We start from the raw sequence: 25,821 nt of genomic DNA, 5'->3' as shown, positions 1-25,821 counted from the left end.
CACATTGAAGATCCGCCCGGCCAGTAGAGTGGCATCAGAGCGGGTGTTTAGTGTGGCGGGGGCGATAGTTATCCCAAGAAGAACTCGCCTGTCCACCCAAAATGTAGAGACTGACCTTTGTCAAGATGAATCAGGCGTGGATCAGCCAGGATTTCCAACCACCAATTCCTGATGCATCAGACTTGATATCCATGGTGCCACACCAACACTTTGATACAAGAGACCAGTTTCTTCTGACTACCTGCCTCATCTACTACTTTGATGCTGCAACCCGCTTGATGCCACACATCTGATGCCAAGTGCTCCTTATTTCACCCACCTTTGCCAGCGGGTACTGGTATTGCCACCCACCGCCCCACTTTGTTACCGGGTCACTTTGTGGTCTCCTGCTGATGCAGCTGCTGCTGCCATCTCCACACTATGTCACCTTGCCTCTCTGTGGTCTACGGTTGCTGCTGCCATATCCTCACTATGTCACCTTGCCACTCTGTGGCCTCCTGATGCTGCCACCACCTCCAAACTATGTCACCTTGCCACTCTGTGGTCTCCTCATGCTGCTGCCATCTCCACACTATGTCACCTTGCCACTCTGTGGTATCCGGATGCTGCTGCCATATCCTCACTATGTCACCTTGCCACTCTGTGGCATCCTGATGCTGCCACCACCTCCAAACTATGTCACCTTGCCACTCTGTGGTCTCCTCATGCTGCTGCCATCTCCACACTATGTCACCTTGCCACTCTGTGGTATCCGGATGCTGCTGCCATATCCTCACTATGTCACCTTGCCACTCTGTGGCCTCCTGATGCTGCCACCACCTCTAAACTATGTCACCTTGCCACTCTGTGGTCTCCTCATGCTGCTGCCATCTCCACACTATGTCACCTTGCCACTCTGTGGTATCCGGATGCTGCTGCCATATCCTCACTATGTCACCTTGCCACTCTGTGGTCACCTCATGCTGCTGACATCTCTACACTATGTCACCTCTGTGGTCTCCGGATGCTGCCGCCATATCCACACTATGTCACCTTGCCACTCTGTGGTCTCCGGATGCTGCCGCCATATCCACACTATGTCACCTTGCCACTCTGTCACCTCCTGATGCTGCCGCCACCCCAAACTATGTCACCTTGCCACTCTGTGGTCTCCTTATGCTGCTGCCAACTCCAGACCCTGTCATTGAGCCACTCGGTGGCTTTCTCCTGATGCCCGCCACCTCCAGACTTGGTCATTGTGCCACTCAGTGACCTCCTCATACTGCTGCCAACTCCAGACTCTGTAGTTGTGCCACTCAGTGGCTTTCTCCTGATGCTGCCACCTCCAGACTCGGTCATTGTGCCACTTGGTGGCCTCCGTATACTGCTGCCACCTTCAGACTCTGTCATTGGGCCACTTGGTGGCCCTTCATACTGCCGCCACCTCCAGACTCTGTCATTGGGTCACTCTGTAGTCTCTTCATGCTGCTTCCAACTCGCCACTTTGTCATAGGTCCACTCTGTGGACTTCTTATGCTGTTCCCACCCTCCCCTTTTCATGACTGGGCCACTATTCTGCCTTTCGGCCTGGCTGACATCATGATTTATTTGACCTTTCTTCTAATCTGTCAGAAGGAAGGAAAAATGAGACACACAACGGATCCTATCTGTGTAGCAGCTGTAAGGCCTGTATGGTCCCATCAGAATTGGCTTATGATTTGGTAGCCAAAAGCAGGAGTGGGTACAAAACACAGAAGACATGCAAATATTCCATTCACGTGTCATCTGTTTTGGATCCACTCCATTTTTTTTGGGGCATTTAGCAATACTGATGGATTATTGAGCTAATGCTGACCGAGTGAAGGCATATGCCCCACAGACAGGATGCATTTTTTTGGGGTTATTGTTCTGATGGATCAGAGGAAGGGTAAATTAATGAGTGACGTCAACACAAACTTACTGCTGACACCCTCTCCACTCGGGGGGCTCTACTTGTATATGCGTTTAATAGAAAAGGTTCTGTAGACCTCTATGTGGAATCAGCTGATGAGGGTGTAAAAGGAGTGCACTTCTTCTTGGCGTGAACATCGACCTGTAAGGCTGAGTTCATACTTGAGTTATTTGGTCAGTTTTGACCCTGTGACTGCCCTAATAAGTGGAAGTGTGCAGTGATTCTAAGAGCGACGTCTGTCATCTGCATGTCATATGGACTCACAGTATTATTTCACTATTAAAGCAGACGCCCTATGCGTGTTACTACAAGGCACAGTGTTCTACACCACTATAAAGGCTCTCCGCAGCCAGGAAATAGACGTTTTTTAACGTAATTTGCCGCAAATATATTCGGATCGAACAAAATTTTCCCCGAAAAATTCGGCGAACCGGTGAATCGAGTATTTGAAAAATTCGCTCATCTTTAATTAGGGGCAATAAAATGGCTTCCATCCTATTAGTACACACAAAACCTGTCCTAATCACACAAAAGGACAAGTTACTTTAGATCATTGAGCTAAAGAGCTGCCTCATTCTCCTCTCTGCTCTGCTTGTCAGAGATTATGAAGCTGATAATATCTTCAGCTGAATCTCTTTAGGAATGGATGTCATGAGGAGAGTGAGACATGAAGTACAGACATGAGGTGGGGATGTGGTAATGAGCAGCAGCTCTTGTATACAGTTTCCATTACCACAGCCTGTCCTCTCTGTATGTCTCCTCATGACCTTCATTCCTACAGAGATACAGCTGAAGATCTTATCAGCTGTATTCAGGATCATAATCCCTGACAAGCAGAGCAGAGAGGAGGACGGGGCAGCTTTTTAGCTCATTGTGGTGAAGTAACTTGTCCTGCTGTGTGATTAGGACAGGTTTTGTGTGTACTAATAGGACGGCGGCCATTTTATTTCTCATGATGATTGCTCCCTAGACAAAATGAGCCATTATAACTAATCAAAGGTATTTGGGAATATATTTATAATAAAGCAATATTTAAGTATTTTCATTTTCTTAATTCCCGGAGAACCCCTTTAATTTTGTCTGGTCCTCTTCACTATGAGAGGGAAGCTACTGGAAGCAGGGAAGTTACTGAGTATGTTGGTCCACCACTGAACGCAGTATAAAGTGGACCAGAATTTCAGCCACAGAAGAAACAGCAGAGAGCGCTACCAGAGAAGAAAATGTACATAAAATACCTTAAAATATATTTTTTTGCATGGATGTTGCAATAATATTTTATGTGAAATGCCTATTTCCTTCAATATAACTACTGGAAATTGTTCTACACAAAAGTTGCTGCATTTTTATTTTTGTCCATATAGTAACAGGAACTATTCATTTTCTCTGGTGGTAATTTCCTCCAGGTCCACTATATATTGTGCATATTACAGGGAGACAGAGGCAATTAGTCCAGGGAGTGGATGCATCCTTTTTATAGGATTACAATATGGTAATTGCTTTCTCTAGTCACTCTAATTTTGGATTGTTTTATTATGCAGTGTGGTTCGTTTCCAGGAAGCCGTATTATTTTCCACCCATTATATGCAGAAAAGTGAAAAATAATTCACTGTTCAGTAATTTTATCTGCAATTATACATACACAAATAGCAGGACAGTACTTGTATTGTCAGTTACAGAACTGTTCAGTAATCTGGTCTATCGAACATATGCTGATATATGGCTTATTCGATTCTACAGATTCTTGTAGCTAGGGATCTTTGATATATTCTTTGTTTTAACTTTATGGCATCTTAAAGGAATTTCAGTACAATGATTCAGGCACCTATGCTGTACTACGTCAAGCATCAGAGTTGGACTGAAGATCCTCTGGTGGGCCCAGGCTCAGATACCATAGTGGGCCTCAAAGGTTTAGGATAAAAAACAAATTCGGAGCTGACTTTGGAGCCAATCACTTGCCACTAGGGTCATCATTTTTTTGACTCAAAACTTATTAAACTCTATTCATTATATAAGGTTTGGGCGCCAAGAACAACTTCCTCTGGTGCTTCCAAGGATCCCAGTCCAACACTGAGCAGAAGGCTTTTATATCAAATGGTCTGAAAAAATACTTGTTCCCTATAATTGCATATTTGTTACACATTTCTATTCTTTTAAGGGGGTTCTGTCCTAGAAGCCAACATGTCCAATGGTTATAACCTATGGCTAATTTAAAAGACAAAACAACAACCTACGGTCCCGGTGTTCCCACACTGCTGTCCTGCTGCTTCTCTTTAGTGATAGACCAAAAATGCCTTGGTTTTATGACTGCTGAAGCTAGTCACTGGCCTCATCCGTCACATGCTAGAGTGGCACATCACTGCTATTAACATACTAGTGACATGCTGTTCTAGCACATGTGACTGCTGAGGCCAGTGATTGGTTCCAGAGGTCATGGGACCAAGACTCTTCCAGTCCAATGGGCAGTAGCATGGCAATGGCAGAACCGTGGACAGGAATTTATTTATTTTTTTAATTGGCCAAATGTTATGACCACTAGGGTTGTTGGCTCCTAGACTGGACAACTCATTTGAATAATAAAAGAAAAGTATTGCTGTTACCTTAAGGAGGTTGTCTAGCTTCACCTCAATTTCATCTCGGCCTTGGACAGCACTCCCTGCCACTCTGTTCCAGCTCTGATAGACCAGGTCCTACCAGGCCTCCCTTTCAGTATCTCAGCTACCAAGAGTGTCTGTAGCTATGAAGAAGCAAGCAATAGAAGGACAGTCCTTTGATTTAAATAATTGCAACCAGACTCTTCCTATGATCAGTGGCGTACACAAAATCCATGGGGCCCCGGTGCGAAACTGATCCATGGGGCCCCCTCCCTGTCGCCCCCCCCCCCCAACCTGCCGCAAGAATTTACTTGGGCCCCCTGGATTGGGATTAATAATGCTCCGTGCCTCTCTGTGACCTTTTTACTACAAAATCACAGTGAGATAAAGTTGTCACTGTGATTTTGTAGCAAATAGATCACAGAGAGGCAAAGAGCATTATTAATCGTGTTAATGCTCCGTGTCTCGGCTGTCCGGGACGGGGCATGGCTCTCTTTCAAGCAGCAGATTACCCGCACGGCTTCCGCTCATGTGAAAGAGCCCTAAGCCCAATGCATGGCTACACTCACCCAGTCCTAACTAATAAAATCTGGTCCTACCTCATCCAGGGTGTCGCTGGGGTCGGCGTGTAGTCCGCTGGATCCAGAACAAGGTCCCTGTGGTGATAGAGAAAAAATAATAATCACATAAGGAAGGGATGGTGACTGCCTCTGTCAAATCACCAGCAGGGGGCGCTGTGCTGGCCTGTAACACTGAGCCATGCCAATGTATAGCATACATTTCCCCTAAGTACTACTACACAGTACTAATGCCCACCTTATGGACCCTCACAGTAATTAAGCCCACCTTGTGGTCCCTTCAAAATAGTTATGTCCTCCTTGTGGCCCCTCACAGTAGTTATGGCCAGATATATGCCCCCCTCACAGTAGTTATGTCCAGATATGTGCCCCCTCACAGTAGTTATGTCCAGATATGTGTCCCGCTTACAGTAGTTATGGCCAGATATGTGCCCCCTCACAGTAGTAATGTCCAGATATGTGCCCCCTCACAGTAGTAGTAATGTCCAGATATGTGCCCCCTCACAGTAGTAGTAATGTCCAGATATGTGCCTCCTCACAGTAGTTATGGCCAGATATGTGTCCCCCTAACAGTAGTTATGGCCAGATGTGTCCTGCTTACAGTAGTTATGTCCAGATATGTGCCCCCTCACTGTAGTTATGGCCAGATATGGCCCCCTCACTGTAGTTATGGCCAGATATGTGTCCCCCTCACAGTAGTTATGTCCAGATATGTGTCCCGCTTACAGTAGTTATGTCCAGATATGTGTCCCGCTTACAGTAGTTATGGCCAGATATGTGTCCCCCTAACAGTAGTTATGGCCAGATGTGTCCTGCTTACAGTAGTTATGTCCAGATATGTGCCCCCTCACTGTAGTTAGGGCCAGATATGGCCCCCTCACTGTAGTTAGGGCCAGATATGTGTCCCCCTCACAGTAGTTATGTCCAGATATGTGTCCGCCTCACAGTAATTATGTCCAGATATGTGTCCCGCTTACAGTAGTTATGGCCAGATATGTGCCCCCTCACAGTTATGTCCAGATATGTGTCCCGCTTACAGTAGTTATGGCCAGATATGTGTCCCCCTCACAGTAGTTATGTCCAGATATGTGCCCCCTCACAGTAGTAGTTATGGCCAGATATGTGTCCCTCTCAGTTACAGGGGGCAAAATGGAATATATATACAGAGGAGGCAAAAAATTGAATATATACACAGGGGACAAATGGAATATATACAAAGGGGGCAACATGGATATATATACAGGGGCCCTGTGTATATATGTGTATATATATATATATATATATATTTTGCCCCCTCTGTATATAGGGCCCCTATGAAGGATTTGCTGCGATTCCCACTGTGCCAGATGCTCCCTGTGTTATAAAAAAAATAAAAAAATAACCTACTCTGAACCTGCTCTGCTCCCACCGTCTTGTTCATAATCCAGTCTTCTGGCGTGCGTCGGCCGCGTCATCCCGTCAAGCAGCGTGATCCCGCGAGACCTGGTGCGAGGGTCACGGGTCTGGAGCGAGGCACTGGCAGCAGCCCTGGGTGGAGGAGGGGCTGCCGCGTAAGTTACTTACTGCGAGTGCGCAGTGCTGCACCACCGGCCAGTCATAGAGGCCGGGGCCCGACCGGCCATATACTATTAAAACTTTTAAAATCTGCGGGCCCCAGCTGCCTTCTTGGGTACAGCACTACTGCAGGGGCCAGGGGTCCACAGGCGGCCGGGCCCCCTGGAGTGCCGGGCCCGGTCGCAACTGCAACCGCTGCGACCCCTGTATGTACGCGCCTGCCTATGATTAAATGTCCCTTTCCATGGGATAATGTACAAGCAGATTGTCGGGAAGAAAGCTTTTGTTTCCAACAATCTGCTGATTGCTAGCGAAGGAGACAGGTGCATTTACATGCAATGATCTCCTGCAGCATCTGCACAGTATGGGGAGGAGTGATCGCTAATGCCACCGATCTTCCCCGTACTGTCTCGTTGTTTCCTGGCAGCAGATTGTGTTTACACGGCACGATCTGCCACTGGGAAACTTGGATTTTTGTACTGCACAGACGAGCATTCCACTCGGTAATCGGCGGTACATTTACACTGCCAGATCATCGCTAACGAGCATTACTAAGAACACTCGTTAGCGATGATCTTTTGAATCCTCGACCTGTGTAATAGGCCCTTAAATGGCATTCTTTTTCATAACAGATGAGAAATTCTAGTCCATTGTCTAGACCTGAACTATTTAAATTCAGACATATTGGAAGAAATCCATGCATGAACTGCTTGTTTCTGGATCTGCTACAGATTCTCAAGCTTATGGTAAGGCTTTGGTAAGTAGTGTAATGCAGACCTTTAATTTCACATGTAGCCTTAGGGCTCGTTCACACGAACGTGTGCTGCCCATGGCCGTATTGCGGGCCGTTCGATGTGCATTCCGCATCACGGATGCGGACCCATTCACTTCAATGGGTTCGCAAATCTGGAGATGCGGAACGGTGCGGATTGGAACTGAGTGGTCCTGGGGTTCTGCTCTGTGCCTCCGCACCACAAAAAGATAGAACATACTCTATCTTTTTGCGGAACGGAGGGATCGCAGACCCATTCAAGTGAATGGGTCCATGATTCCCATGCGGCTGGGCCACGGTCGGTCCCCGTGCATTGCGGACCGCAATTTGCGGTCCACCGCACGGGCTTCACACGGTCGTGTGTACGAGCCCTTACTTGTGTGCTTCAGATCCTTGATTTGCCACATAACTCAGCTGTACTTAAAGGGATTCTTTGGGGCTTTATTTAAATTATCTGTTTCAGCTAACCCATGGGAGGAGGAGAGGTTCAGCAGGACTTTTGTTGTGATGACGATTCTGCGATCTTGGCTGTAATCACGACTGACTGTGTGCACTTCATCATATGTCCAGACCAGATGTGCCCCGCTTTCTTCCAGTTCAGCTGCGGGTACACTATGCAGTGGAACAGAAAGGCACATTAGCACATCCGGTAGAGACTTTACCAGAAGAGCCTACAGGCAGTTGGGCGGTCACATGATTACAGCCAAGAAAACGAAATTGGCAGCACAATGGCATAGAGTTCCGTCCTAGGGGCTCTATACCGGAAAAGAACTGATCAGTTTTATCCCCATGCATTCTGAATGGAGAGTAATCCGTTCAGGATGCATCAGGATGTCTTCAGTTCAGTCTTTTTGACTGATCAGGACAGAGAAAAAAATGCAACATGCTACGGTTTTATCTCCGGCCCAAAAAACTGATCACTTGCCTAAATGCCGGATCCGGCATTTTTCTTTCCATAGGAATGTATTAGTGCCGGATCCGGCATTCAAAATACAGGAATGCTGGATCCGTCCTTCCGGTCTGCGCATGTGAAAAAAATAAAGGCCGGATCCGTTTTTCCGGATGACACCGGAAAGACTGATCCGGCATTTCAATGCATTTGTAAGACGGATCAGGATCCTGATCAGTCTTAAAAATGCCATCAGTTGGCATAGGTTTTGCCGGAAGTGCTTGCTGGATCACTCTGCCGGAAGTGTGAAAGTAGCCTTAGCTAAAACCGAGGACTTAGGAAATTCCCTGGAGAACCCCTTATCCAATATATACAGTGCCTTGAAAAAATATTTATACCCTTCGAACTTTTCCAAATTTTTTCACGTCACACCCACAAACTTAAAGGGGTATTCTCATCTTCAGTTTTCATACTTACCTTCGTCCAGCGCAACGTTCACTTCCTGGATTCGGCGGTGCTTGATTGTTGTCTTTCGTCTCCCCTGGTTACGGCCACCTCTCCTGTCGAATCCCGGACAGGCCGCGCTTGCGCAGAAGACTGAAATTTTTCTCCCGGCCGCGCTGTGCAATGTCCTGAACGCGCACGCCGCCCCGCATGCTTCATGGTGACTTATTCCTGGCCTGTATAGTACAGAGCTGGCGTGTGCGTTCGCGGCTCTGTAGTATACTGGCCAGGAAGAAGTCATCATGGCACATGCGTGGCGGAATGCGCTTTCAGGACATTGCGCGGCCCGGCCGGGAGAGAATCTTCAGTCTTCTGCGCAAGCGCGGCCCGGCGGTATTCGACAGGAGAGGTGGCCGTAAGAGGGGGACTTATTTTCTCAAAAAGGGTGGGAATTGGTTAATAAAATGTATTTAGAAAAATGATCACTGTCAAATCATTAAGAGATTTAACAGTGATCATTGTGATGGGAATACCCCTTTAAATGTATTTTACTGGGATTTTATGTGATAGACCAACAAAAATTAGAAAGAATGTGTGAAGTGAAAACAAAATGATACATGGTTTTCAAAATGTTTAATAAATAAAAATCTAAAAATGTGGCTTACATTTGTATTTAGTCTTATACCCCTAAATAAAACCCAGCGTGATCAATTTCCTTCCGAAGTCACCTCATTAGTAAATAGAGTCCACCTGTGTGTAATTTATTCTCAGTATGACTACAGCTGTTCTGTGAAGGCCTCAGAGGTTTGTTAGAGAGCATTAGTGATCAAACAGCATTGTGAAAACCAAGAAACACACAAGAAAGGTCATGGATAAAGTTGTGGAGAAGTGTAAAGCATGGTTAGATTATAAAAAGATATCCTAAGCTCTAAATGTCTCACGAAGCACTGTTCATGGATGTTCACTAGAGATGAGCGAATTTTTCTAAATTTATTCATGGCGAATCGTGTTAAAAGGCAGCTATTTCCTGGCTGCAGAGAGCCTGTATAGTGGTGTAGAACACTTTGCCTTGCAGTAACACGTATAGGGAGTCTGCTGTGGTAGTGAAATAATGCTGTGAGTCAGTATGACATGCACATGATAGGCGTCGCTCTTAGAATCACTGCACACTTCACTTATTTAGTCACAGGGCCAAAACTGACCAAAAAACTCAAGTATGAACTCAGCCTTACAGGTTGATGTTAGCGCCAAGAAGAAGCGCACTCCTTTTACATCGTCGTCAGCTGATTCCACATAGAGGTCTACAGAACCTGTTCTATTAAACGCCTATACAAGTAGAGTCCCGACAGAGTGGAGAGGGTGTCAGCAGTAAGTTTGTGTTCACGTTACTGATTATTTTGCCCTTCCTCTGATCCGTGAGAACAATAACCCCCAAAAAACAGATCCTGTCTGTGGAGCATCCGCCTTCACTCTCAGCATTTTGTAAGTAATCCATCAGTATTGCTAATGCCCAAAAAATACAGGAGTGGATCCAAAACAGAGATGAATGGAATATTTGCATGTCTTATGTGTTTTGTACCCACTCCTGCTTTTGGCAACCAAATCAGAAGTCAATTCTGATGGGACCATACAGGCCTTACAGCTGCTACACAGACAGGATCCGTTATGCGTCTCATTTTACCTTCCTTCTGACTGATTAGAAGAAGGGTCAAATAAATCATGATGTCAGCCAGGCCGAAAGGCAAAATAGTGGCCCAGTCATGAAGTAGGGAGGGTGGGAACAGCATGAGAAGTCAACAGAGTGGCCCTATGACATAGTGGTGAGGTGGAAGCAGCATGAGGAGGCCACAGAGTGGCACAATGACAGTGTGGAGGTGGCATCGGCAGCATCAGGAGGCCATAGAGTGGCACAATGACATTGCAGAGGTGGCGGCTGCATCAGAAGGCCACAGAGCGGCACAATGACAGAGTGTGGAGGTGGAGACAAGACACTCAACTATTTCCCCATCAATCGATTAAGTTTTTCTTGTGTTGGCTAGTGTTGATCGTGAATATTCTAATCGCTAATTTTTATTGCGAATATTGGCACTTTGAGAATTCGCGAATATCTAGAATATAGTGCTATATCTTCGTAATTGCGAATATTCTAGAATTTTTTTCATCAGCACCCATGATCCCTCACTGCTTCTTGCTTGTGGGACAATGAGAAGGCTGCAATATCTTTAACTTTAAGAGTAGTGTTAATCGCAAATTTTCGTATATCGCAAATTTTCCGATTGCCGATTTTTGCAATCAAGAAAATAATGACTGGAGATCACGAATTCTCGAATATATTACGAATATTCGCCCAAATATTTGCAAAATATCACAAATTCGAATATTGCCCCTGCCACTCATCACTGGTGTTGGCACCATCATCAATGCTGAATCTCCTCAGTTATCCTAAAATAACCCTTCACCAGTGCTAACTTCTGACTCACACTTGTTAACCAGCGCAAGCAATGGCTCGAGGTATCTGGTTTCACCTTCAAATAGTAATGTGTTTTCTTTGGATCTTCTTCACTCGCTGTGATTTTAATAAATGTCTAGCAGGATACACCAGATGTACCACACAATGTGATCCGATATAATATTTGGCTTGTCTTCTGTCTGGTCTAGTTGTAAGCTGTAAAAATAACTGATAATTGATTAACACATTCAGAATAAACAATATTAATAATGTAGTCCATATGAGTAACTGTCCACAACAATAGAATAATCCTAACAGATTTACAATGGAAAGCCTTTTTAGTAATCCTCACATTATTTGGAAGTCCTAAGCACGCTGGTAGTATTGATATACTGTCTGTTCTGTAGTGGAGACTGCCGTTGCGTTTGAGCTGGTATCAGTCTTTCTCCTTCTGGACTCCTAATGCATTGCTGGCTCTGGTACCCTTCACCAGTTAGCACTCATAGAGTGTTTTGTCTCCCTGTTACCTGGGGAATACAGTATACTGTAACACAGACTCCTCAGGCATACCATGTGGCCTCAGCCACTCACACACACACACACACACACACACACCCAATGACAACTCAATGTTCTAGGGGGAAGAGAGACATATGAAAGGCACTGTAGATGCCCCTTAAATGTATACACTAGGTATACACAAACAATGTCACAGTGATATCTCATATATTAAGATGGCCATACACATTAGATAAATGTGGACCAACTGATGTTTTTGCTGGGACCGGCAGACCATCTGATGTGTAGTACCCTGGAACAAGGGTACTTTGGAGACTGGATGTTTGTGGACATTTGCCCCTATTTCTGCTATGCAAAACCATCAACTCACTATTTTAGTGCTCTTTGAAGGGTTACCTTGCACTGTAATTTATGCTGTTGTTTGCACTTATACTGTTTTATACTGTTGAATTACATTTTATGATTTTATATGATATATCCCACTACACTGCGGGAATGGTTAATGCACAGCCAGTTCAAACTATGAGACTTTGCCTGTTCACTAAGAAGCTAGTAATTGTTCTTTGCTGTCTATGCGAGTTGAGATTTGGATGGAAAATACAGACAACGTGAACATTTGACCATCTGATTTAACTCTGTCAGAATATTACTGAAAACTGCGTATTCATTTCCGTTGACTTTTATTGAGGCCCAATACAAGTCTGTGGCAAGCTTGAACTGCAACATTGTTTGTTTTAGGCTGTGATTCTCCAGCTTCACCCTTCCCACTAGAAGGTTCCAGATCAAATGTATAAAAATTTAGCAGTCAGAGCCCTTGTTGCCTGCAGATCAGTATTTAGTAGGAGAGACTCTACCAGACTGCATGAGTGACTAGAAGAAGATGCTGAGACGGGAATACTCTGCCACAGATCCTGGATCACCGGCCTTTGGGGCAAGATATCAGCATTCTAAGAAAGAGAGGCACAGCTAGATCACACTTTTTATCAGCACAGGACCTTCTGCTACCTTCGCGAAGACTGGAGAAGCCAGCTCAGTGAGTTGCCTCCATTGTTTTTCACTTGAGTTCCTCCACTAAAGAAGCACACTAATTTCCTGCAAAATCCTGACTTTCTTCTGGACTTATTTCTCACTGGGATGCACCAAACCTAAACTTCAACTCCAGAGAGCAGCACATTGTGACACCTCAACAGTGTATGTGGGATCCAGCACAGGATTGGGGGCCACCTCAAACCCAACCACTGCATATAGTGGTATCCCAACTCTCTTCGAATGGCAGATTTCAGAAGAAAGATCATTATGGTTTATTGAATTTCAACATGCCTGATCATTGGTCTCAAGGAATCTGGCCGTGGATGACTTCTCTATCCTTATTGTGAACACATTTATGCACAGTAAAGCACAAGGTTGAGATGTATCCTTTTTGACAGTGTAAGCCAGCCTTAGGGTACGATCACACGGTCAGGTTTCCTGTTACAGTTTTGGAAGCCAAAAACAGGAGTGAATTAAAAAAATCTGAGAAACCATATCTGTCCATTATACTTTCTCTGCTTTTAAGGTCCACTCGTGATTTTGGCTTTCAAAACTGCATTAAGAAACCTGACTGTGTGGCTGTTCCCTTATAGTTGGGTTAATTATGTGCAGTTGTAATTGTATATTAGATCAGACAACCAGGCTGGTCACTTGATAGTCTTTTGCACAGGTTTCTCTAAATGGAATCATTTTTTGGAAACAGGTGACAGCAAAAAGTGACTACAGTTTTTTTGGTGCTGTCAGACCAAACCTTAAATCAGGCTCTCCATGAAGCCTCATAATGTACAAGATTGTTTGATTCTTAAAAAATACACCATGTTTAAACTGTGTACTCCTCCTTGTTCTGGCACATGCACAGCAAGTGAGAATCCTCTTCTGACAGGCTGACCGCTGCACACTGTACCAATGAAACCAGGGAAAATACATGTGCCAGAACCAGAAGACAACTGCTCATGCACAGAATTTCCAACAAGCTTGAGTTGACATACTGTGTCCTCAGGGATGTTAATCAGGACAGAATTGGCAAGTTTTGGCTATGGCCGCCATTACTTTTTTCCTGAGCGGCTGTACCTCCTTGAATCCTGAAAGGTAATACAACAGCACATGTTTTAATAAATTTAGCAAAAACAGGTAGTGACATACAGCCGGTAGAAATGTTCTCTTTAACCAAATAAATTGTTGTAGGCAATTCAAGGCACCTTATGTAGATGTCACTGTAATTAATGCTCATAAAATCAGTAATACTGGAGATACAATATTTTAAGAGGAATAAAAATCCACTAAATATGAGTTTACAAAGTTGCAGAGCAGGAATGATGGCAAATATTTTTGCATTTTCAATATCTTATTAAAAAACCCCAACCATTTACAGTAATCTCTGAATTATGGCACTGAAGGCTTGACCGAAGGGACAACAAATGTGCACAAATGTAGTCCATAAGTTTGTGGAAATGAATCTGTCCACCGTGAGAATACATATAAATGCTTTTAGCAAGTGATTTATCTAGATACTTTCCCTGGTGGTTTGGACGATTATGGTCAGTGTTAGAAAGAGCTATAGATCTCCAGAAAATAAACTGTAAAATAGCCACACATGAGACAAACCAAAGAATAAAAGCCTAGTGAGTTCATGTTTTTAATCAATAGCTTTACTTCATGATATATTAATTCTCTGGTAAAAAAAATAACAAAAAGTATTTACAATTATGATTGGTATTTCAAAAATGGAATTTAAGGCATGTCATTTTTTCAGTCAATCACAGCTGCTGTCCTCACACAATTGCTCCCTAGGGCTATGCAGTGAAAGGAGGGGGCACCCTTTCTCCCCTCGGAGCACACTCTGATTCTGGGGCTACCCCCTTGTTAGGTGTTCAAATGGGTGCAAAGCAGGGCATGTAGAGTGTAATGGCCAGGGTATGGTGTAGGAGTCAGAAAATCAGGACAGTGGTAGAAGAATGAATGTGCAATGGGCCTGCGGTGAAGAGCGTCTGGGGGATTCCTTGCCCCTTAGGAGGTTTCTACGAAATATGTTCCTCTTATAGAGCAAGTAAACGTGACGCCAGTTGCAGTTAAGCAACGAGGAAATGGAGTCTCCTTTGTAGATGGTAATGTTGGTACCCAGAGTAGGATTGGCAGAGTGGTGTAGAGTAGCCTACAATGTCTATCCTTGGATCCCAGATATGGTGTAGTCCGAAGCAGTGCAAAAAGGGGTAGGTGAACTTGGATGATGAATAAGTAGAATAAATGGAGTCCAGACTTGTAGTAACGTCGAACACAGCTTTACTTTGGCATAAACGGTAATCCAAACAGTTTCCAAACTTTATCTTGGTCATCAGCAGGTATTGCCTTAAATGGCAGGCAAATGCTTTTCTGCAACAATCTCAGCTCTGCTATGCTAGCTGGAGTAAATAGGAACTTTTTCTCTTCTGCTGGAACTTAGTTTAGCTGTCTGTAGTCTGTCTCTTACTTTAATCCTAGGAACTTCTTGTACTGGCTTTGAGTACCTCAAGCTCTAGCTTCAGCTTGGATGAAGGCAATGCAAGCTCAGGAGGGGACAAGTAACCATGTAGACTTCAGAGGATGGGCCTCTGGGCCTAGCAGAGCTCTGCTAGCCAACACACAACCTTTACCCAGGAGGGGGTAGGCTAGACTGCACACTAACTAACTAACTAACTCCTCCCTCTCTAGAGAGGGCTGGAAGGGAACTAGAAGGTTCCTCTCCAGGGAAACTAACATTGCCGATGTTGTTGCCACCTGCTGGTGAACCAGGCACATTACATGTTAACATAACATTGGCAAGGAAATTCATATACAGGTCCTTCTAAAAAAATTAGCATATTGTGATAAAGTTCATTATTTTCTGTAATGTACTGATAAACATTAGACTTTCATATATTTTAGATTCATTACACACCAACTGAAGTAGTTCAAGCCTTTTATTGTTTTAATATTGATGATTTTTGGCATACAGCTCATGAAAACCCAAAATTCCTATCTAAAAAAATTAGCATATCATAAAAAGGTTCTCTAAACGAGCTATTAACCTAATCATCTGAATCAACTAATTAACTCTAAACACCTGCAAAAGATTCCTGAGGCTTTTAAAAACTCCCAGCCTGGATCATTACTCCAAACCGCAATCATGGGTAAGACTGCCGACCTGACTGCTGTCCAGAAGGCCATCATTGACACCCTCAAGCAAGAGGGTAAGACACAGAAAGAAATTTCTGAACGAATAGGCTGTTCCCAGAGTGCTGTATCAAGGCACCTCAGTGGGAAGTCTGTGGGAAGGAAAAAGTGTGGCAGAAAACTCTGCACAACGAGAAGAGGTGACCGGACCCTGAGGAAGATTGTGGAGAAGGACTGATTCCAGACCTTGGGGGACCTGCGGAAGCAGTGGACTGAGTCTGGAGTAGAAACATCCAGAGCCACCGTGTACAGTCGTGTGCAGGAAATGGGCTACAGGTGCCGCATTCCCCAGGTCAAGCCACTTTTGAACCAGAAACAGCGGCAGAAGCACCTGACCTGGGCTACAGAGAAGCAGCACTGGACTGTTGCTCAGTGGTCCAAAGTACTTTTTTCGGATTAAAGCAAATTTTGCATGTCATTCGGAAATCAAGGTGCCAGAGTCTGGAGGAAGACTGGGGAGAGGGAAATGCCAAAATGCCTGAAGTCCAATGTCAAGTACCCACAGTCAATGATGGTCTGGGGTGCCATGTCAGCTGCTGGTGTTGGTCCACTGTGTTTTATCAAGGGCAGGGTCAATGCAGCTAGCTATCAGGAGATTTTGGAGTACTTCATGTTTCCATCTGCTGAAAAGCTTTATGGAGATGAAGATTTCATTTTTCAGCACGACCTGGCACCTGCTCACAGTGCCAAAACCACTGGTAAATGGTTTACTGACCATGGTATTACTGTGCTCAATTGGCCTGCCAACTCTCCTGACCTGAACCCCATAGAGAATCTGTGGGATATTGGGAAGAGAAAGTTGAGAGACGCAAGACCCAAATCTCTGGATGAGCTTAAGGCCGCTATCGAAGCATCCTGGGCCTCCATAACACCTCAGCAGTGCCACAGGCTGATTGCCTCCATGCCACGCCGCATTGAAGCAGTCATTTCTGCAAAAGGATTCCCGACCAAGTATTGAGTGCATAACTGAACATAATTATTTGAAGGTTGACTTTTTTTGTATTAAAAACACTTTTCTTTTATTGGTCGGATGAAATATGCTAATTTTTTTAGATAGGAATTTTGGGTTTTCATGAGCTGTAGCCAAAATCATCAATATTAAAACAATAAAAGGCTTGAACTACTTCAGTTGTGTGTAATGAATCTAAAATATATGAAAGTCTAATGTTTATCAGTACATTACAGAAAATAATGAACTTTATCACAATATGCTAATTTTTTTTGAAGGACCTGTACACACATTACAGGAAATGACATTAAATATCAGAAATGACGCAGAATGCACCAACCAAGATAGTGAGGGTACAAAGTAGGTGGTAATGCCCACTCTGAGTCATAACAAATGTCTCTCTTTTCTCAAGTGCAAAATGTGAGTTGTAGTACATCCAACTATAGCATACACAGTTCCAACTGTACAAAGTACAATTCTCTCCCAGATAGCGATGTATGGATTTAGACATGGGTGGAATTTATGGCTCTCTTTGTACACTATCTTTCTAAAGTCTCCCTCAGTAGAATCTATTGTGGGCAATCCTACTTTTACAATGGTGGTTGTAGTGACCACTGTCAGATATAGGGTTTTGAAGGCATGTCTGGCCAGGACTAGGGATGAGCGAACTCGAACTGTATAGTTCGGGTTCGTACCGAATTTTGGGGTGTCCGTGACACGGACCCGAACCCGGACATTTTCGTAAAAGTCCGGGTTCGGGTTCGGTGTTCGTCGCTTTCTTGGCGCTTTTGTGGCGCTTTCTTGGCACTTTTTGAAAGGCTGCAAAGCAGCCAATCAACAAGCGTCATACTACTTGCCCCAAGAGGCCGTCACAGCCATGCCTACTATAGGCATGGCTGTGATTGGCCAGAGCACCATGTGACCCAGCCTCTATTTAAGCTGGAGTCACATAGCGCCGCCCGTCACTCTGCTCTGATTAGCGTAGGGAGAGGTTGCGGCTGCGACAGTAGGGCGAGATTAGGCAGATTAACTCCTCCAAAGGACTTGATTAACTGATCGATCTGCAGCTGTGGATCATTGAGCTGCTGATCCTCAATTGCTCACTGTTTTTAGGCTGCCCAGACCGTTTGTCAGTCACATTTTTCTGGGGTGATCGGCGGCCATTTTGTGTCTTGTGGTGCGCCAGCACAAGCTGCGACCAAGTGCATTTAACCCTCAATGGTGTGGTTGTTTTTTGGCTAAAGCCTACATCAGGGTGAAGCTGTCACACCAAGTGCATTTAACCAGCAATAGTCTGTTTATTTTTTGGCCATATACTACATCAGGGGCAAGCTGCGCCTGTCACCAAGTGCATTTAACCCTCAATGGTGCGTTTGTTTTTTGGCTAAAGCCTACATCAGGGTGAAGCTGTCACACCAAGTGCATTTAACCAGCAATAGTCTGTTTATTTTTTGGCCATATACTACATCAGGGGCAAGCTGCGGCCGTCACCAAGTGCATTTAACCCTCAATGGTGCGTTTGTTTTTTGGCTAAAGCCTACATCAGGGTGAAGATGTCACACCAAGTGCATTTAACCAGCAATAGTCTGTTCATTTTTTGGCCATATACTAAATCAGGGGCAAGCTGCGCCCGTCACCAAGTGCATTTAACCAGCAATAGTCTGTTCATTTTTTGGCCATATACTACATCAGGGGCAAGCTGCGCCCGTCACCAAGTGCATTTAACCCTCAGTAGTGTGGTTGGTCAAGCTGTGACACCAAGTGCATTTAACCAGCAATAGTCTGTTCATTTTTTGGCCATATACTACATCAGGGGCAAGCTGCGCCCGTCACCAAGTGCATTTAACCAGCAATAGTGTGGTTATTTTTTGGCCATATCCCAGTCTAATTCTGTCACTAAATCCATACCGGTCACCCAGCGCCTAAATACTAGGCCTCAAATTTATATCCCGCTAAATCTCTCGTTACCGCTGTCCTGTTGTGGCTGGGAAAGTTATTTAGTGTCCGTCAAAGCACATTTTTTGTTCTGGGTTGAAATACAATTCCCAATTTAGCAATTTCATAATTTAGTGGTTTCTGCTATATCAGAGCTATTTGAAATCTATCCCTAAAAGGGTATATAATATTCAAGGTGCACATAGGGTCATTCAGAATAACTTCACACACACACGCTACTGTGCATATCCCAGTCTAATTCTGTCACTAAATCCATACCGGTCACACAGCGCCTAAATACTAGGCCTCAAATTTATATCCCGCTAAATCTCTCGTTACCGCTGTACTGTTGTTGCTGGGCAAGTTATTTAGTGTCCGTCAAAGCACATTTTTTGTTCTGGGTTGAAATACAATTCCCAATTTAGCAATTTAAAAATTTAGTGGTTTCTGCTATATCAGAGCTATTTGAAATCTATCCCTAAAAGGGTATATAATATTCAAGGTGCACATAGGGTCATTCAGAATAACTTCACACACACACGCTACTGTGCATATCCCAGTCTAATTCTGTCACTAAATCCATACCGGTCACCCAGCGCCTAAATACTAGGCCTCAAATTTATATCCCGCTAAATCTCTCGTTACCGCTGTACTGTTCTGGCTGGGCAAGTTATTTAGTGTCCGTCAAAGCACATTTTTTGTTCTGGGTTGAAATACAATTCCCAATTTAGCAATTTTAAAATTTAGTGGTTTCTGCTGTATCAGAGCTATTTGAAATCTATCCCTAAAAGGGTATATAATATTCAAGGTGCACATAGGGTCATTCAGAATAACTTCACACACCCGCTACTGTGCATTTCCAAGTCTAATTCTGTCACTAAACCCATACCTGTCACCCAGCGCCTAAATACTAGGCCTCAAATTTATATCCAGCTGAATTTGAATACAATACATTGGGCCAAATAATATTTTTGTTGTTGTGGTGAACGATAACAATGAGGAAAACATCTAGTAAGGGACGTGGACATGGTCGTGGTGGTGTTAGTGGACCCTCTGGTGCTGGGAGAGGACGTGGCCGTTCTGCCACATCCACACGTCCTAGTGTACCAACTACCTCAGGTCCCAGTAGCCGCCAGAATTTACAGCGATATATGGTGGGGCCCAATGCCGTTCTAAGGATGGTAAGGCCTGAGCAGGTACAGGCATTAGTCAATTGGGTGGCCGACAGTGGATCCAGCACGTTCACATTATCTCCCACCCAGTCTTCTGCAGAAAGCGCACAGATGGCGCCTGAAAACCAACCCCATCAGTCTGTCACATCACCCCCATGCATACCAGGGAAACTGTCTCAGCCTCAAGTTATGCAGCAGTCTCTTATGCTGTTTGAAGACTCCGCTGGCAGGGTTTCCCAAGGGCATCCACCTAGCCCTTCCCCAGCGGTGAAAGACATAGAATGCACTGACGCACAACCACTTATGTTTCCTGATGATGAGGACATGGGAATACCACCTCAGCATGTCTCTGATGATGACGAAACACAGGTGCCAACTGCTGCGTCTTTCTGCAGTGTGCAGACCGAACAGGAGGTCAGGGATCAAGACTGGGTGGAAGACGATGCAGGGGACGATGAGGTCCTAGACCCCACATGGAATGAAGGTCGTGCCACTGACTTTCACAGTTCGGAGGAAGAGGCAGTGGTGAGACCGAGCCAACAGCGTAGCAAAAGAGGGAGCAGTGGGCAAAAGCAGAACACCCGCCGCCAAGAGACTCCGCCTGCTACTGACCGCCGCCATCTGGGACCGAGCACCCCAAAGGCAGCTTCAAGGAGTTCCCTGGCATGGCACTTCTTCAAACAATGTGCTGACGACAAGACCCGAGTGGTTTGCACGCTGTGCCATCAGAGCCTGAAGCGAGGCATTAACGTTCTGAACCTGAGCACAACCTGCATGACCAGGCACCTGCATGCAAAGCATGAACTGCAGTGGAGTAAACACCTTAAAACCAAGGAAGTCACTCAGGCTCCCCCTGCTCCCTCTTCTGCTGCTGCCGCCTCGGCCTCTTCTGCTGCTGCCGCCTCGGCCTCTTCCTCTGCCTCTGGAGGAACGTTGGCACCTGCCGCCCAGCAAACAGGGGATGTACCACCAACACCACCACCACCACCTCCGTCACCAAGCGTCTCAACCATGTCACACGGCAGCGTTCAGCTCTCCATCTCACAAACATTTGAGAGAAAGCGTAAATTCCCACCTAGCCACCCTCGATCCCTGGCCCTGAATGCCAGCATTTCTAAACTACTGGCCTATGAAATGCTGTCATTTAGGCTGGTGGACACAGACAGCTTCAAACAGCTCATGTCGCTTGCTGTCCCACAGTATGTTGTTCCCAGCCGCCACTACTTCTCCAAGAGAGCCGTGCCTTCCCTGCACAACCAAGTATCCGATAAAATCAAGTGTGCACTGCGCAACGCCATCTGTAGCAAGGTCCACCTAACCACAGATACGTGGACCAGTAAGCACGGCCAGGGACGCTATATCTCCCTAACTGCACACTGGGTAAATGTAGTGGCAGCTGGGCCCCAGGCGGAAAGCTGTTTGGCGCACGTCCTTCCGCCGCCAAGGATCGCAGGGCAACATTCTTTGCCTCCTGTTGCCACCTCCTCCTTCTCGGCTTCCTCCTCCTCTTCTTCCACCTGCTCATCCAGTCAGCCACACACCTTCACCACCAACTTCAGCACAGCCCGGGGTAAACGTCAGCAGACCATTCTGAAACTCATATGTTTGGGGGACAGGCCCCACACCGCACAGGAGTTGTGGCGGGGTATAGAACAACAGACCGACGAGTGGTTGCTGCCGGTGAGCCTCAAGCCCGGCCTGGTGGTGTGCGATAATGGGCGAAATCTCGTTGCAGCTCTGGGACTAGCCAATTTGACGCACATCCCTTGCTTGGCGCATGTGCTGAATTTGGTGGTGCAGAAGTTCATTCACAACTACCCCGACATGTCAGAGCTGCTGCATAAAGTGCGGGCCGTCTGTTCGCGCTTCCGGCGTTCACATCCTGCTGCTGCTCGCCTGTCTGCGCTACAGCGTAACTTCGGCCTTCCCGCTCACCGCCTCATATGCGACGTGCCCACCAGGTGGAACTCCACCTTGCACATGCTTGACAGACTTTGCGAGCAGCAGCAGGCCATAGTGGAGTTTCAGCTGCAGCACGCACGGGTCAGTCGCACTACAGAACAGCACCACTTCACCACCAATGACTGGGCCTCCATGCGAGACCTGTGTGCCCTGTTGCGCTGTTTCGAGTACTCCACCAACATGGCCAGTGGCGATGACGCCGTTATCAGCGTTACAATACCACTTCTATGTCTCCTTGAGAAAACACTTAGGGCGATGATGCAAGAGGAGGTGGCCCAGGAGGAGGAGGAGGAGGAGGAAGAGGGGTCATTTTTAGCACTTTCAGGCCAGTCTCTTCGAAGTGACTCAGAGGGAGGTTTTTGGCAACAGCAGAGGCCAGGTACAAATGTGGCCAGACAGGGCCCACTACTGGAGGACGAGGAGGACGAGGATGAGGAGGAGGTGGAGGAGGATGAGCATGAAGCATGGTCACAGCGGGGTGGCACCCAACGCAGCTCGGGTCCATCACTGGTGCGTGGCTGGGGGGAAAGGCAGGACGATGACGATACGCCTCCCACAGAGGACAGCTTGTCCTTACCCCTGGGCAGCCTGGCACACATGAGCGACTACATGCTGCAGTGCCTGCGCAACGACAGCAGAGTTGCCCACATTTTAACCTGTGCGGACTACTGGGTTGCTACCCTGCTGGATCCACGCTACAAAGACAATGTGCCCACCTTACTTCCTGCACTGGAGCGTGATAGGAAGATGCGCGAGTACAAGCGCACGTTGGTAGACGCGCTACTGAGAGCATTCCCAAATGTCACAGGGGAACAAGTGGAAGCCCAAGGCCAAGGCAGAGGAGGAGCAAGAGGTCGCCAAGGCAGCTGTGTCAATGCCAGCTCCTTTGAGGGCAGGGTTAGCATGGCAGAGATGTGGAAAACTTTTGTCAACACGCCACAGCTAACTGCACCACCACCTGATACGCAACGTGTTAGCAGGAGGCAACATTTCACTAACATGGTGGAACAGTACATGTGCACACCCCTCCACGTACTGACTGATGGTTCGGCCCCATTCAACTTCTGGGTCTCTAAATTGTCCACGTGGCCAGAGCTAGCCTTTTATGCCTTGGAGGTGCTGGCCTGCCCGGCGGCCAGCGTTTTGTCTGAACGTGTATTCAGCACGGCAGGGGGCGTCATTACAGACAAACGCAGCCGCCTGTCTACAGCCAATGTGGACAAGCTGACGTTCATAAAAATGAACCAGGCATGGATCCCACAGGATCTGTCCGTCCCTTGTCCAGATTAGACATTAACTACCTCCCCTTAACCATATATTATTGGACTCCAGGGCACTTCCTCATTCAATCCTATTTTTATTTTCATTATACCATTATATTGCGAGGCTACCCAAAGTTGAATGAACCTCTCCTCTGTCTGGGTGCCGGGGCCTAAATATATGCCAATGGACTGTTCCAATGTTGGGTGACGTGAAGCCTGATTCTCTGCTATGACATGCAGAATGATTCTCTGCTGACATGAAGACAGATTGTCTGTTACGGGACCTCTCTCCTCTGCCTGTGTGCTGGGCCTAAATATATGCCAATGGACTGTTGCAGTGGTGGCTGACGTGAAGCCTCATTCTCTGCTATGACATGCAGACTAATTCTCTGCTGACATGAAGACAGATTCTCTGTTACGGGACCTCTCTCCTCTGCCTGTGTGCTGGGCCTAAATATATGCCAATGGACTGTTGCAGTGGTGGCTGACGTGAAGCCTCATTCTCTGCTATGACATGCAGACTAATTCTCTGCTGACATGAAGCCAGATTCTCTGTTACGGGACCTCTCTCCTCTGCCTGTGTGCTGGGCCTAAATATCTGACAATGGACTGTTGCAGTGGTGGCTGACGTGAAGCCTCATTCTCTGCTATGACATGCAGACTAATTCTCTGCTGACATGAAGCCAGATTCTCTGTTACGGGACCTCTCTCCTCTGCCTGTGTGCTGGGCCTAAATATCTGACAATGGACTGTTGCAGTGGTGGCTGACGTGAAGCCTGATTCTCTGCTATGACATGCAGACTGATTCTCTGCTGACATGAAGCCAGATTCTCTGTTACGGGACCTCCCTCCTCTGCCTGGGTGCTGGGCCTAAATATATGCCAATGGACTGTTGCAGTGGTGGCTGACGTGAAGCCTCATTCTCTGCTATGACATGCAGACTAATTCTCTGCTGACATGAAGACAGATTCTCTGTTACGGGACCTCTCTCCTCTGCCTGTGTGTGTGCTGGGCCTAAATATATGCCAATGGACTGTTGCAGTGGTGGCTGACGTGAAGCCTCATTCTCTGCTATGACATGCAGACTGATTCTCTGCTGACATGAAGCCAGATTCTCTGTTACGGGACCTCCCTCCTCTGCCTGTGTGCTGGGCCTAAATATCTGACAATGGACTGTTGCAGTGGTGGCTGACGTGAAGCCTGATTCTCTGCTATGACATGCAGACTGATTCTCTGCTGACATGAAGACAGATTCTCTGTTACGGGACCTCCCTCCTCTGCCTGGGTGCTGGGCCTAAATATATGCCAATGGACTGTTGCAGTGGTGGCTGACGTGAAGCCTCATTCTCTGCTATGACATGCAGACTAATTCTCTGCTGACATGAAGACAGATTCTCTGTTACGGGACCTCTCTCCTCTGCCTGGGTGCTGGGCCTAAATATATGCCAATGGACTGTTGCAGTGGTGGCTGACGTGAAGCCTGATTCTCTGCTATTACATGCAGACTGATTCTCTGCTGACATGAAGACAGATTCTCTGTTACGGGACCTCCCTCCTCTGCCTGGGTGCTGGGCCTAAATATATGCCAATGGACTGTTGCAGTGGTGGCTGACGTGAAGCCTCATTCTCTGCTATGACATGCAGACTGATTCTCTGCTGACATGAAGCCAGATTCTCTGTTACGGGACCTCCCTCCTCTGCCTGTGTGCTGGGCCTAAATATCTGACAATGGACTGTTGCAGTGGTGGCTGACATGAAGCCTGATTCTCTGCTATGACATGCAGACTGATTCTCTGCTGACATGAAGACAGATTCTCTGTTACGGGACCTCCCTCCTCTGCCTGGGTGCTGGGCCTAAATATATGCCAATGGACTGTTGCAGTGGTGGCTGACGTGAAGCCTCATTCTCTGCTATGACATGCAGACTAATTCTCTGCTGACATGAAGACAGATTCTCTGTTACGGGACCTCTCTCCTCTGCCTGTGTGTGTGCTGGGCCTAAATATATGCCAATGGACTGTTGCAGTGGTGGCTGACGTGAAGCCTGATTCTCTGCTATGACATGCAGACTGATTCTCTGCTGACATGAAGACAGATTCTCTGTTACGGGACCTCCCTCCTCTGCCTGGGTGCTGGGCCTAAATATATGCCAATGGACTGTTGCAGTGGTGGGTGACGTGAAGCCTCATTCTCTGCTATGACATGCAGACTAATTCTCTGCTGACATGAAGACAGATTCTCTGTTACGGGACCTCTCTCCTCTGCCTGTGTGTGTGCTGGGCCTAAATATATGCCAATGGACTGTTGCAGTGGTGGCTGACGTGAAGCCTGATTCTCTGCTATGACATGCAGACTGATTCTCTGCTGACATGAAGCCAGATTCTCTGTTACGGGACCTCCCTCCTCTTGCCTGGGTGCTGGGCCTAAATATATGCCAATGGACTGTTGCAGTGGTGGCTGACGTGAAGCCTGATTCTCTACTATGACATGCAGACTGATTCTCTGCTGACATGAAGACAGATTCTCTGTTACGGGACCTCTCTCCTCTGCCTGGGTGCCGGGGCCTAAATATCTGAGAATGGACTGTTCCAGTGGTG

Source organism: Bufo gargarizans, chromosome 4 (genome assembly GCF_014858855.1).
Source record: "Bufo gargarizans isolate SCDJY-AF-19 chromosome 4, ASM1485885v1, whole genome shotgun sequence".
In the NCBI taxonomy this organism is placed as follows: domain Eukaryota; kingdom Metazoa; phylum Chordata; class Amphibia; order Anura; family Bufonidae; genus Bufo; species Bufo gargarizans.
The sequence above is the reverse complement of the archived record's forward strand: the minus strand, read 5'-3'. Positions refer to the sequence as shown.